Consider the following 13,203-nt stretch of genomic DNA (forward strand, 5'->3'; position numbering starts at 1 on the left):
TTAAGTTAGACCAGTAATGGAAGGTTTGAATAATTCACCTGTAACTAATAGGTGAGCATCCCTGTTCATCCTAACCCTTTTAAGATTCCTATAAACACTGCTTGTATTTGCACACTATCACATTTTGAAAATCAAGAAAGTTTTGCTGTTTGGTTCAACTACAAAGGAAAAGCCTCCATTTGGAAGATCTGCCCTCTACTAGTAATAGAAATGTATGTTTGTATCTGTGAAGCTTTTTCTTGCCTGGTGATATTCCTGAGAGGGTTCCATGCTATCTAAGGAAAGAAGTTTTACCCAACTCATACAGGTCTAGGCTGTAAGCTGAGGGATTATCTAATGAGCAAGACTATGGTCAGTTGAGCAGTCTCAAAGCATGTACCATCATACTTCCTCAACAAGAAAATACAAAGAGAAGACTGAAAAGGAGGTATCAAAGAAAGCTCTCTAGGAAGGATCATAATCAAGATGGGATGGATAGTCAGACTATACTACATCAATTCTCAAATACAGAGGGCAGCTAGATGTTAAAGTGGATAGAGCACTGGGCTTGGAACCAGGAAGAATTATCTTCATGAACTCAAATTCAGCCTCAGATACGTAGTAACTGTGTGACCCTGGGCAAGTCACTTAACCCTCTTTGCCTCAGTTCCTTATCTGTAAAATGAGCTAGAGCAGGAAATGACAAGCCACTTCAGCATCTTCACCAAGAAAATCCCAAAATGGGGTCACAAAAAGTCGAATATGACTAAGATGATTCAACAAGAAAATATCGGGGTAGAGTTAAGATGGCAGAATAGAAGCAGGACCTTCCTGCGGCTCTGGCTTCCACCTTCCCTAATCCATGTAAAAAGGGGACTCTAAACAAACTTTGGAGTTGCAGAACCCACAAAATGACACAGAGAAGCTAACCTCCCACTGATGACAGCCCGGCAGGCCAGCAGGAATTGGCCAGTGCAGCGCTCTGGTAGCTGAGCCCAGCTCCACACTGAGGCTTTAGCCCCAGGGTGGACCTGACCAGCCACTGACTGGAGGGACTCCAGATCATCAGCAGCTGTGGCCATTTCCAGATTTATCAACACATAGATGCAAAGGACAAAGTGAGAGGTCAGTGCAGTCTGAACTTTGGGACCCAGTAAATGGGAGTGTGTGGCTTTTGCCCCCAGTGCAAGAAGCCTCTGAGATGCTGGCACAGCCAGCCAGCACCACATGGCACCTTCAGCTCTTGGCCTGCAGAGTGTAGGGGGACCAAGCACCAGTCTGAGGGGTAATTGCTCTTGCTTTAACCTGCTTGGATCTGGATTGCAGTCTAGGGTGGAGGTCCTGGGGTGTGTGTCCAGCTTGCCAGAGAGTGTGGAGGCCTCAGAGAGGGCACCCATCTAATACCTCTAGCAGCTGAGAAAACCCCAGCATTTGGGATGAAAGCTCCCCTGTCTGGTGGCAGGGTCCTACTGTGGCAAAAACCCAGGGGTCAAGTGACTGAGGGACAACATGATCAGGCAAAGGAAACAAAGCAGACAGAAGATTCCAACATCAGACTCCTATTTTGGGGACAAAAAGGAGCAAAGCATGGAACAGGAGAAAGACAGTAAAGTCAGAACTCTTGCACCAAAAGCTTCAAAAGAAAATATGAGCTGGTTACAGGCCATAAAGGACCTTAAGAAGCAGATAAGAGAAGTGGAGGAAAAATTGGCAAGAGAAATGAGAATGATGCAAGAAAATTATGAAATGAGAGTCAAAAGCCTGACTGAGGAAAATCACACCTTAAAAAATAGACTAACTCAAATGGCAAAAGAGGCTCAAAAAGCCAATGAGGAGAAGAATGCCTTAAAAAGATGAATTTGCCAGATGGAAAAAGAATCTCAAAAGCTCACTGAGGAGAATCATTGCTTCAGAATTAGATTAGAGCAAATGGAAGCTAATGACTTGATGAGAAATCAAGATGCTGTTAAACAGATCCAAACAAATGAAAGAATAGAAGGCAAGGTGAAATATCTCATGGGAAAAACCACTGACCTGGAAAATAGATCCAGGAGAGATAATTTAAAAATTATTGGACTACCTGAAAATCATGATCAAAGTAAGAACATAGAAATCATCCTCCAGGAAGTTCTCAAAGAAAACTTCCCTGATGTTTTAGAACCAGAGGGCAAAATAGAGGTTGAAAGAATTCACCAATCACCTCCTGAAAAAGATCCCAAAAAGAAAACTCCTAGGAATATTATAGCCAGATTCTGGAATTCCCAGATCAAGGAGAGAATATTACAAGCAGCCAGGAAGAAACAATTTGAATATTATGGAAACAAAATCAGGATAACCCAGGATCTGGCAGCTTCTACACTGAGGGATCGAAGGGCTTGGAATGATATTCTGGAGGTCAAAGGAGCTGGGATTAAAACCAAGAATCACCTACCCAGCAAAACTGAGTGTCATGTTTTAGGGGAAAAATATGGTCATTCAGTGGAATAGAGGACTTTCAAGCATTCTTGTTGAAAAAATCAGAGTTGAATAAAAAATTTGACATTCAGATACAAGAAGCATGAGAAGGTAAACAGGGAAAAGGAATCATAAGGAACTTATCAAAGTTGAACTATTAACATTCCTACATGGAAAAACAATAGTTGTAACTTATGAAACTTTTCTCAGTAGTTGAAGGGAATAGAAATATATGTATGTGTATATATATATATGTCTATATATGAGGGTATATGGGCATGTGAATACATATGTGAATGTAGAGGGCACAGGACCAATTTAACAGGAAAGGGATGATACTGGTGGAATTAAAGAGGTGAGAGAGGAATATAATGAGAGGAGATGGGGAGAGACAGAATGGGGTAAACTATTTCATATAGAAGAGGCAAGGGAAAATGGTTACAATGGAGGGGAAGAATAGGAAGGCAAAAGGGAATGGGTCAACCTTATTCCCATTGAATTTGGCTTGAGGAGAGAATGACATACACACTAAATAGGGTATCTCACCCTAGCAGAGAGTAGGGGGGAAGGGGATGAGAGGGGGGATGATGGAAGGGAGGGCAGGCCCAGGGGGAGGGAAGTTAGAAGCACCCACTTTTGAAAAGGGACAAGATCAAAGTAGAGAATAGAACAAGTGGGAGGTGGGATAGGAGGGAGGGAAATATAGTCAGTCTTTTACAATATATCTACTATGTTATTGTTTTGCATTAGCCGCACATGTACAACCTATACTGAACTGCTTATCTTCCCAGTAAGGGTGGGGGACGAGGGAGGAAGGGAATGAATCTAGAACTCAAAGTTTTAAAATAAAATGTTTAAATATATATGTACACTATTATTAATACTATTTTACATGTAATTGGGTAATAAGATAAACAGGCACTGGGGCATAGAGATCCCCTGGAAAAGTCGAAAGGGGTATGGGAGAAAATATGGGAGAGAGCAGAGTGGAGGAGGGGATATCCTGTGGGACTGCTATTTTGGGGCAGTGGGTAGGGGAAAAACGGGGAGAAAATTAGTAACTCAAAATCTGGCGGAAATGAATGATGTAAATCAGAAGTTAATAAAGCATTTGAAAAAAGAAACTAAAAAAAAAGGAAAAACTTTTAAGAGTAAAAAAAAAGAAGAAGAAAATCTCAAATAGGGTATCATTCTTCAGTGTGAAACTATTCAGGATCCCCTCCCCAGTGCTCCCTGGGGAACTGAACTGGTATATACCAGGGACTAAAGACAGCAGTGTCTTATGCCAAGAATAGCTGAGTGTGGAATGTGCTCTTAAAGCTATTACTGGGGGAAAAATGTAGCAAAAGAAGATGTAAGTGTATGGTGTGCTAAAAGCGAGGACAGTGTTCACTACTTCAGCACCAATGACTTTGATGGATCTTGATATAACACTTGCTGGTTATCCAGGCATTATGAATTAAACTCATATTATCCCAAACTAACACCACACTCCAACTTAGTTCTATCCTTGTAGTTCCTGATTTTAAAATGGCTAGTACTGATTAATACTGCCTTCCAGTGGTACTTTCAGACTTTGATGCCATTGTCATTGCAATAGAACTATTGAGAGAAGGGGTTGTGGGTGGAGGAATGAACAAACTAGAGTCTTTCTGAGCATCTGTAGGTCCAGAAGTAGGAGGGAAGGACCTTTGGAAAGCAGGTAGAACTTACTCTTGGAGCTGGACCCAGCTCCCAAAGTCAAGCCTTATTAGGTGGCAGCCCCTTCTCTACTGAATTTAGTCACCTTTAGTCACCTGCCTAAGATTCAATACATTACAGAATCATTTAGGTTAAAAATGCACACACCTCTGTAAACTTTAATAGTATATAACATTTGTATAGTACCTGAAACATCACTTGCCTCACAATAACCCTGTGAAGTAAATACTATGCCCATTTCACAGATGAGGAAACTGAACTGCAGATAAATTAAGTAAATTTTCCCAGGTTACAGAGCTAGAAAATGATGAAAGTGGGACTGAATCCTAGGTCTAACCTGATGTACTTCCCACAATGTGGATATTTGCTTCAATAACAAAGACCTTTATGAAAAAGCTAGTTTGAATATCTTAAAAGTCCATTCAGGGGTGGGTAGGTGGCACAGTGAATAGAGCACTGTCCCTGGAGTCAGGAGGACCTGAGTTCAAATCTGGCTTCAGACACTTGACACAATTACTAGCCGTGTGACTGTGGGCAAGTCACTTAACCCCAATTGCCCTCCCCCCCCCAAAAAAAAGAACAAGTTCATTCAGGTCTTTCTTGAGCAGAAATCAGTTTGTCCACAAACCAAATATCCATTTGACAATAATAATAATATGTTAATTAATATAATTACTATCATAGCTAGCATTTATACAGTGTCTACTATATTCCAGGAACTGTGCTAAGCACTTTACAAATATTATCTCATTTTTCCTCACACAACACCAAGGGGTAGGAGCTATGATTCTCTCCTTTTTACTGTTAAGGAAACTCAGGCAAACAGCTTGTGTAGTTTCAGTTCCAGAGGGTTCATAATGAAAATACTACATAATTCCAGATAGAGAAGTGATAGGTTTAGAGTACAGATTGAGGCATATTTTTTTTCTTTTTTAACATGGCCAATGTGGGAATTTATTTTGCGTGACTATATATAATTGTAGTTGGGATGTGTTTTTCTTGCTTTCTCAGATAGGGGAAGAAGAAGGCAGAGGTAGGAGTATTTGAATAATGATAAAATTTTTAAAAGATTGTGTGTTACACATCTTTCTCTGGAATTTTCATGGTGTAGTTAGTGACACTTTGTGGGGGAATTTTGCATTGACTGTATTTATTTGCTTAATTTATCATTTCTTGAATTCCTATCTCTCCCCTTCATTCTTCCCATCCCACCTCACTTTTCATTCATTCATTCAAAATACATTTAGTGCACATCTATTTTTTGCCTTTCTTGGTCCCTTGTTTATCTCCTTCCCTCCCCTTCCTACTTTAAGACTGCTTTGGTTGGTGGTAGCATCAACAGCAGGAGATGCTTAGACTAAAGGCTTGGACAGAAAAGTCAAAGAGGGAGCCCTGAGCCTGTTTGTTGAAAGGAAATGGAAAAATCTTTTAATGAGGTGTTGGTACTAAGTAACTAAGCTTATAAAGTCTCCACTGGGGAGGAAATTATGCTTCTGGTCACAGCACCTTTGGCCTCAGTAAATTCTCCCTCTCCTATTCTATAATGGAAAAAAAAACTGAAGGAAAGAAAAGGAGGTGGGAAGGAAATCAGAGTCGATTTGCAAACGGCATATAAAAGAATTTTTTAAAACACCAAATTTAGATATACAATGTAATTCTTCAAACAGATTTATCTTATGAAAGACACTACTGATTTTTTTTTAAGCTGCCAAGCAGTTTAACATCTCAAAACCCAGCTTTCCCACTGGAATAAATCTTTCCTGTCTTGCTGCCTATGCTGTGGTGTTTGCTAGTTACCTACAGGAAGGGGGCAGAGTCTGGTAACGAAAGATTCTGGACTAGGGGCTGAGCTGAGACCAGCTCATCCATTCTGGCCTTTGAGGCACCATCTCCAACTCTTAACAGAAGAAAAGCATTCCTCTAGGGAGTATGCACAATGACTCCTTGGGATTTAGGAAGCTCTTATGGAGGATGAACTAACCTTTTTGATATTTTTTGACTCCCAGATCTCCCTGTTTAAATCTACCTTTGCAAACTGCTAATGTTTTTTCTCAAAGGTTTTTACTATGCCATTTTTTTTTGTTCAAAAGCTTTCTATGGCTCTCTGTTGCCTGCTAGATTAAGTCAACTGTCCTACCTGTATTTCAAGTAATAAATTACTTATTCCATCACTTATCCCACCTATGTCAGTCTCATGACTTCTCTTCCCTTATCCTTACTCTAAACAGTCTGGTCAAGCCCTTTATGACTCAGTCCCATCCTGCTTTCTCATTTTATTGCACATCACTACCCTCTAGGCATACTGCAATCCAGCCAACATTGACTTTGTTAGCGTTCCTCACACAAATGCCAAAGAAAAGACCAGCATTCTGTTCATTGCAAAACCAAGACGTTTTTAAAAAATTAATAGATATAGACTATATGGGAGAGACTCACTGCAGAATCTCCAAGAGGGTCTGGCTAGCAAAAATCTCTTAAAATGGTTGAGCAAAACAAAACTTTTTATGAGCTAGGAGAGACAGAATTAAAGAATGAGAAGAACAGAATAAAATGGTGAGAGGAACAAAGAGACAGAAGGTAGATTAGCAAATCTATAGAACAGTTCACAAAACCAATGGACCACTTCAAAAGCAAACAGCTGAGGCCTAAGGAGCCCAATGGAAGCCTCCAGGCTTTTCAGAGAAATCTGAAGTTTTGAAAGATAATGGATTATCAAAAATGACCACAAACTAATCGACCACCCTTTTCTTGTTCTGTTTAGAGACAAGGATTTTTCCAGATTCCTCCGGGGTTACAAAACCCAAGTTACCCAGAGTCCTTTGCGCTAATGCTAAACTTCTAGAAGAACAACAAAATAGCAGGCTTGGTATCTAGCGGGCCTGGAGTTCTAATCTCACACATGGCACCCTGCTTCCCTTGTCTGTGGCTTTGCCCTGGCTGTACCCTATACCTGGAATGCAAATCCTCTTCAGGTTGGCTTCTTAGAATCTTTGAGCTCCCAAAGGTCCTGTTCAAATACCACCTTGTACCTAAAGCCTTTCCTGATCCCCATACCCCACAGCCGCTATACCCATCCAATGATCTTTGATCAATTTTATATATATTTGTATAGGCATGTTATCCCTCCTGGCTAGATTGCAAACTCCTAGAAAGCAGGGACAATGTTACTTTTAAGTTTCTATCTCCAGCATTTAGCCTGGTGTCTGGTAAACAGTGGGCACTTCATAAATGTTGATGGTTGACCGACCGCTCACTTTGGTACTTTCATACCCAGACTGATCGAGAATTTCCTTAGTATTGGTTCTGCCTCCACTGAGCAACATAGATTTCCATCCCTCTGCTTTTGTGCGACTACCACATGGAGTTGCATACCACAGACCTGCCTGTTCTCCTTTAGCATGTATTACCTAAGAGGAACCAAGGTCATGCCAACCAATGATGATTGATAATGATGATGGTATCTAACACTTGTATCTCACTTTAAGGCTTACAAAATGCTTTGTGTATGTTGCTTCCTTTAATTCTCATAACCGCTTTCTGAGGAAGAATTATTATTATCCTCCTTTTACAGATAAGGAAACTGAGGCTGAGAAGTGAATTAACTTGCTCAGGGTCACACAGCTCATAAAATCTGAGGCAGGATTTGAACTCAGGCCTTCCTGACTACAAGTAACTAGACTCTTGGCTATACCACTTTGCTACCCCCAGAAGAGGCAGAGCTGAGGATTGAAGGAAGAACTTTATCTTTGTACATATATCACTTTATGCATACCCTCCTTGCCCTTCAATAATAAAATGTGAATTTCTTGAGGCCAGGGACTGTTTTTATTTTGTACATCTCTGGCACCTAGCTCCATGCCTGGTACATGATAGATGCTCAATAAACATTGGTTGGATTGGATTGGATTCTATTCGCCATCTTTCATTTTCTTTCTCTAATGACACTTTTCATTTGACCTCTTTCATAAAAGTGATAATTTACTTATTCCATCACTTATCCCACCTGTCTGTCTCATGATTTCTTTTCCCATATCTTCACTCTAAACAGGCTGTCGAGCCCTTTATGACTTAATCCCTTCCTACTTTCTCATCATATTGCACATCACTTCCCTCTAGGCATACTACAACCTAGCCAATATTGTCTTTGTGGTCAGTGATAACATGCTGAGTCCTGTGGACACCCACATGTGTCTTCCAGGTACCTTCTGCATTGTTTGTCATTTTAAGTATCCAGACTTTTTAAAAGGTTCCAACCAAAATCTCATCTTTACACACAGCCTTTTCTAATTCTAATACTTCCCTTCTGTTAATTATTTCCTGTTTATTTGGCATATAACTTATTTGTGCATATGTGTTTGCTTGCTGTCTCCACCGTTAGTTTGTAGCTTCTGGAGAGCAGTGACTATCTTTTCTCTCTTTTTATATCCCTGGTGCTTAGCATAACTCCTGGCATCATATAATGAAAGTTTAGTTTAGTAAAAGCTTAATAAATCTTTGTTGTTGCTTTTTGTTTATCCTTCCTTTTTGAAGAGGACCAATAAATAACATCATTGGTGATGTCTTTTTAAAAAATTATTTTATTTTTAATTTATGGAATAAAATAAGCATTTCCATAACATAGGAGAATAAAAAAGATGATTGCACATGAAACTGCAAAGTGATACTGCCTGTATAACTTGTGATTCCTTTTAAATATGCAAAAAAGTTATCATCTAAATTTCTTTTTTTTATCCTCACCCCCGCCCTAGAGATGACCACCATTAGACGCAAACAGGTACACACACACACACACACACATATATGTAAAATTATTCTATACATGCTTCAATTTGTCAGTTCTTTCTCTGGTTGCAGATAGTATCTTCCTTCATTTGTCCTTTATAGTTAATTTGGGTATTTATAATAGTCAAGACAACTTATTCTCTCCAAGTCATTCTTAAAACAATTCTCTTGGTTCTGCTCATTTTGTTCTTCACTATTTCGTGCAAGTCTTTCTATGTTTTTTAAGATCAGTGAGGTCATCATTTCTTATAGCACAGTCATCAAAGTCCAGTGGCAATACAAAAGACAGGACATATCGATGGCGTAGGATGCAGTGAATGACCTTGGTGTCTCTGATGTCTGACCAAGTTCTAAGTGTTCCAACAGAGCCTGCTTCAGCTGCCTTCATGACCTTTGGAACAAATTGTTTTCATCTGCCCATTCTATCAGGGGAAGTCTTCACATGCTTGGGTAGCCATCCCCCTAACTCACCAGTGGGTTGGAGGCCTGTTGGTTACCTCTAGCCTAGTTAAGCCTGTCTGCCAAGATGGTGGACCAAGGTGTGACCACTATACATACTATAGTTTCTTGGAGCCACAGATGAGAGTTGGGTGAGTCAGGTGGACACCAAAGGTAGATGAGCAGTCCTCCCTCACACCAGAGGTGCTGGTTTTCCCTGAAAACCCCATACACCCCTAAAAATCTTTGTTGACTGACAGCAGTCATTGTGTTCCATAATTTACGACCATATGGCTTCACTGGGAGAATGTTGGTGTGGAGGAGAACTTTGGAGGGAAAATTTTGCGTCATTTGGGATTGTTGAAGGTCCTCAATTCAATCTAGCCAAATCTCCTTGATTTTAGACCCAGATCATTCTATAGTGGGTATTATACTTATTCTCATCTTCTTCTATTTTTCCAATCTGTATACTCTGTTCACCATCTTTTCTTCAAAGCCATCCTGCCTTTCAAAAACCAAATCAAGCCTTTCCTGGCATTACTCATGTATAAAGTGAGAAATAATGTTCATATTTCATATTCCAGCTATGAAGTTTTATGAGTCTACATTCTCTGAATTCCTATAACATTTACATTCTGTGGGGTACTGCACAGCTTAGCATTCATCATTGTTGTACTGAAGGTCAGAAGAGATAAGCGTGCCTGTAATCCCTGCTGCTGAGGGAAGCTGAGGCTGGTGGATTGCTTGAACTCTGGAGTTCTGAGCTGCAATGTGCTAAGCCTGAGTTAAGTCTGGTACCAAAATGGTGAGCTGCAAATTCATGAGGGAGGGAGGGTGGCCAACTAGCAGGCTTCCAGGTCAGAAATGAAGCAAGTCAAACTTCAGTGATGGTCAGAAGTGGGATTGGATTTGTGAGTGGTCTTTGGACTTTAGCTTAATTGACATAGGGAGAGTCAGTCTCCAAAAAACAGACAAAAAATGAAAAGAGAATAGCATAATGGAGAAATGGGGTAGTAGAGTAAGAGAGTCATACTAGTACTCATAAAAGGTAAAACCTCCCAGAGGAATGTCTTTAGCTATTGAGTGGATGGTCTGTGGAGGATTTATTTTTTTTTTAAGAATGTGGACAAGAATTGCATAGGCTAAGAAGACCTGGATGGGATAGGTTCTGCATTGATGATGAGAGCACCTACACTGAAGAGATCACAGACCCACTGAAGTACTGATGTCTTCTGCATTGTTCAGTGTTATTTCTTTCATGCATCTATGCCTTTTTTTCCCCCAACAAGTCAGTAAAGTCCTGGAGGGCACACATCTTATTCTTCTATCCTTTTTTTTTTTTTAAACAACTGGGCTTGGGTTTTTATTCTTGGCACAGCAGCATTGGTTTCTACTCAAAGGCAAAAAATAAAATAAAAATAAAAACTTTTGTGTGCTTCCAAAATAAAATACATTTATCCCTTTATTTGTTTTACTTCTCTTAAAATGTCTCTTTTCTATCAGTCTTCTCACCTCAGAAGACAGATACATTTGAGCTTCAGTGTTTTCAGAAGTGAGTTGATATTTGGTTCCAATTCTGCCCTGCCTCCCCCCTGCCCCGAACCATATCAATATGTATAAAATCCTGTATAGAGAACTTTAATAGCAGAATGCAGGTATAGATTGGTTGCACTGTTAGATGGAATTGGAGAAAATGGTAGCACACACTGGATACATATTGCTTTGAAAATGCCAGTGCCTTTTTTCTATCACAGATGATAGAATAAAGGAAATAGGGGCAGCTAGTCAGCTCAGTGAATAGAGCACTGGCCTTGGAGTCAGGAGGACCTGAGTTCAAATCCAACCTCAGACATTTAACACTTACTTAGCTGTGTGACCTTGGGCAAGTCACTTAACCCTAATTGCCCTGCCTTCACCCCTCCAAAAATTAAAAAAATAAAAAAGGCAATGGTATTTTCAAAGCAATATGCATAACACATACAAATGCATACCACAAATGCAAATACTCAATCTCATGGGTTGGGTTTTTTTGTTTTATTTTAATACTTTCTCTGCATTTCCTTCCTAGTAACCAATAGCATATAGGTGTGAGTCAATTTGGCTGAAGTGAGGGGCATAGTCCATGGTTGTAGGGTAGAGTTTTTAGCCACATCAGCTCATACAGGAATCCACATACAAAGTAGTTCCCTGCAAAAGGTATAGCAGGTGGGGACTTCACTGATAACTTGGATTCCCTGTGGACCAAGCTACAACTGTCTTGACGGATGGACCCCAGGACAGTGGATGGAAATCTGAGGAACATGGGGAACACACCTTCTACCAAGGAGAAGGCAATCTATTTCCTTTTAAAAATAATATTTGAAGGGCAGTTGGGTGGATAGTGAATAGAGTACCAGCCCTGGAGTTAGGAGGGCCTGAGTTCAAATGTGGCCTCAGAAACACACTTACTATCTGTGTGACCCCAAGCAAATCATTTAACCCCAAGTGCCTTTCAAAAAAAATAATCTTTGTACTTCTGGTCAGCTTGTACTTCTGGTCAGCTTGTATTTTCCCCCGCTAAGGACAGAGCCAAATTTTGATATTAGTGACGTTTGTCTTCGGCATTGTGATGTTATGTGGTTCTCTCACTGTAAGGAATAGACAGCTGCTAGAATTAGAAAGAAAATAAGAACAATTAAGTCATTTAACACCATAGGTTTTACAACTGGAAGGGACCTTAGTGATCATGCATGAAGCCTAAACCACCCCTACGCCACACACACACACCTTTGAAAGATGAGAAAACCAAAGCCTAGAGAGGTTTTGTGATTTGCCTAGTCACTGAAATGCTATTCAAACCCAGATCCCCTCCTACAAATCCTGTGCTCTTATCCCTCTATTTTAAGTAGCCTTTCCCAGAAATATTTGCATGTTTTTGGAGAAGGAAAGGCAAGGCAATTAGGGTTAAGTGACTTGCCCAAGCTCACACAGCTAGTAAGTGTGTCAAATCTCTGAGGACAAATTTGAACTCAGGTCCTCCTGACTCCAGGGCTGGTGCTCTATTCACTGAGCCACTTAGCTGTCCCATATTTGCATTTTTAAAAGGGGATCTGAAGACAAAAGAATAGATTGTTAATGGAAGAGTGGTATATATTGGTTACCTTGAGTGAGATAGCAGGAGGTCCCTCCCTATTTCTTTTCAGTCAGGTCCCTGGATGATTCCCTTGTGCATAAAACTGAGCTCAGGGTCAACTCTGCTTCTTACCATCTGTGAGACCTTAGTCAAAACATTTAACCTCTCTGGGCCTCAATTTCCTCATCTGTCAAATGATGGGACAAGATAACTTCTGATGTCCCTGACAGATTTAAATCTATGAGCCTGTGACAGCCCTTGTAGAGAGTCTACAATGCAGTATTTTTAAGTCGGTATCTTGACTTTTCTACCCCCATCTCCATGCTGGAGCCAGGCTCCTGCACTCTGTTAAGGCCTAGAAGAGAGACCATCCCTCTCCTTCCTCCTTTCAATGTGGCCTGTTTTCTCTAGCACTAAACAGTTTTCTTTTCAGTACTGTTTCCCCTCAGGCCTTGAGTGGCCTGGCTGAGGAGTCAGTCTGTGATTTCCCCGGCTGGCTATTGAAGGCAAGCTTTAAACTCCCCAGCAGGTATGTTATCTGCCTTTGTGTTTGCACAGTATTTAGAACAGAGCCAGCACTCATATGAATATTAAAGCATACTGCTAATCATGTAGTTTTTTAAGCAGGAGTGAAAAATGAGCTGGGATTGCAGCTCAGAGCCACTGGGCACTTTCTGATTGAAAGAAAGAGAAAGGGAGGGAGGGAGGCAGGGAAGGAAAGAGATGGGGAGGAGAGA

The sequence above is a fragment of the Petaurus breviceps genome, unplaced genomic scaffold, assembly GCF_028583685.1.
Source record: "Petaurus breviceps papuanus isolate PSGF00001 unplaced genomic scaffold, PetGlider_PUasm1.0 115, whole genome shotgun sequence".
NCBI classification, from domain to species: Eukaryota; Metazoa; Chordata; class Mammalia; order Diprotodontia; family Petauridae; genus Petaurus; species Petaurus breviceps.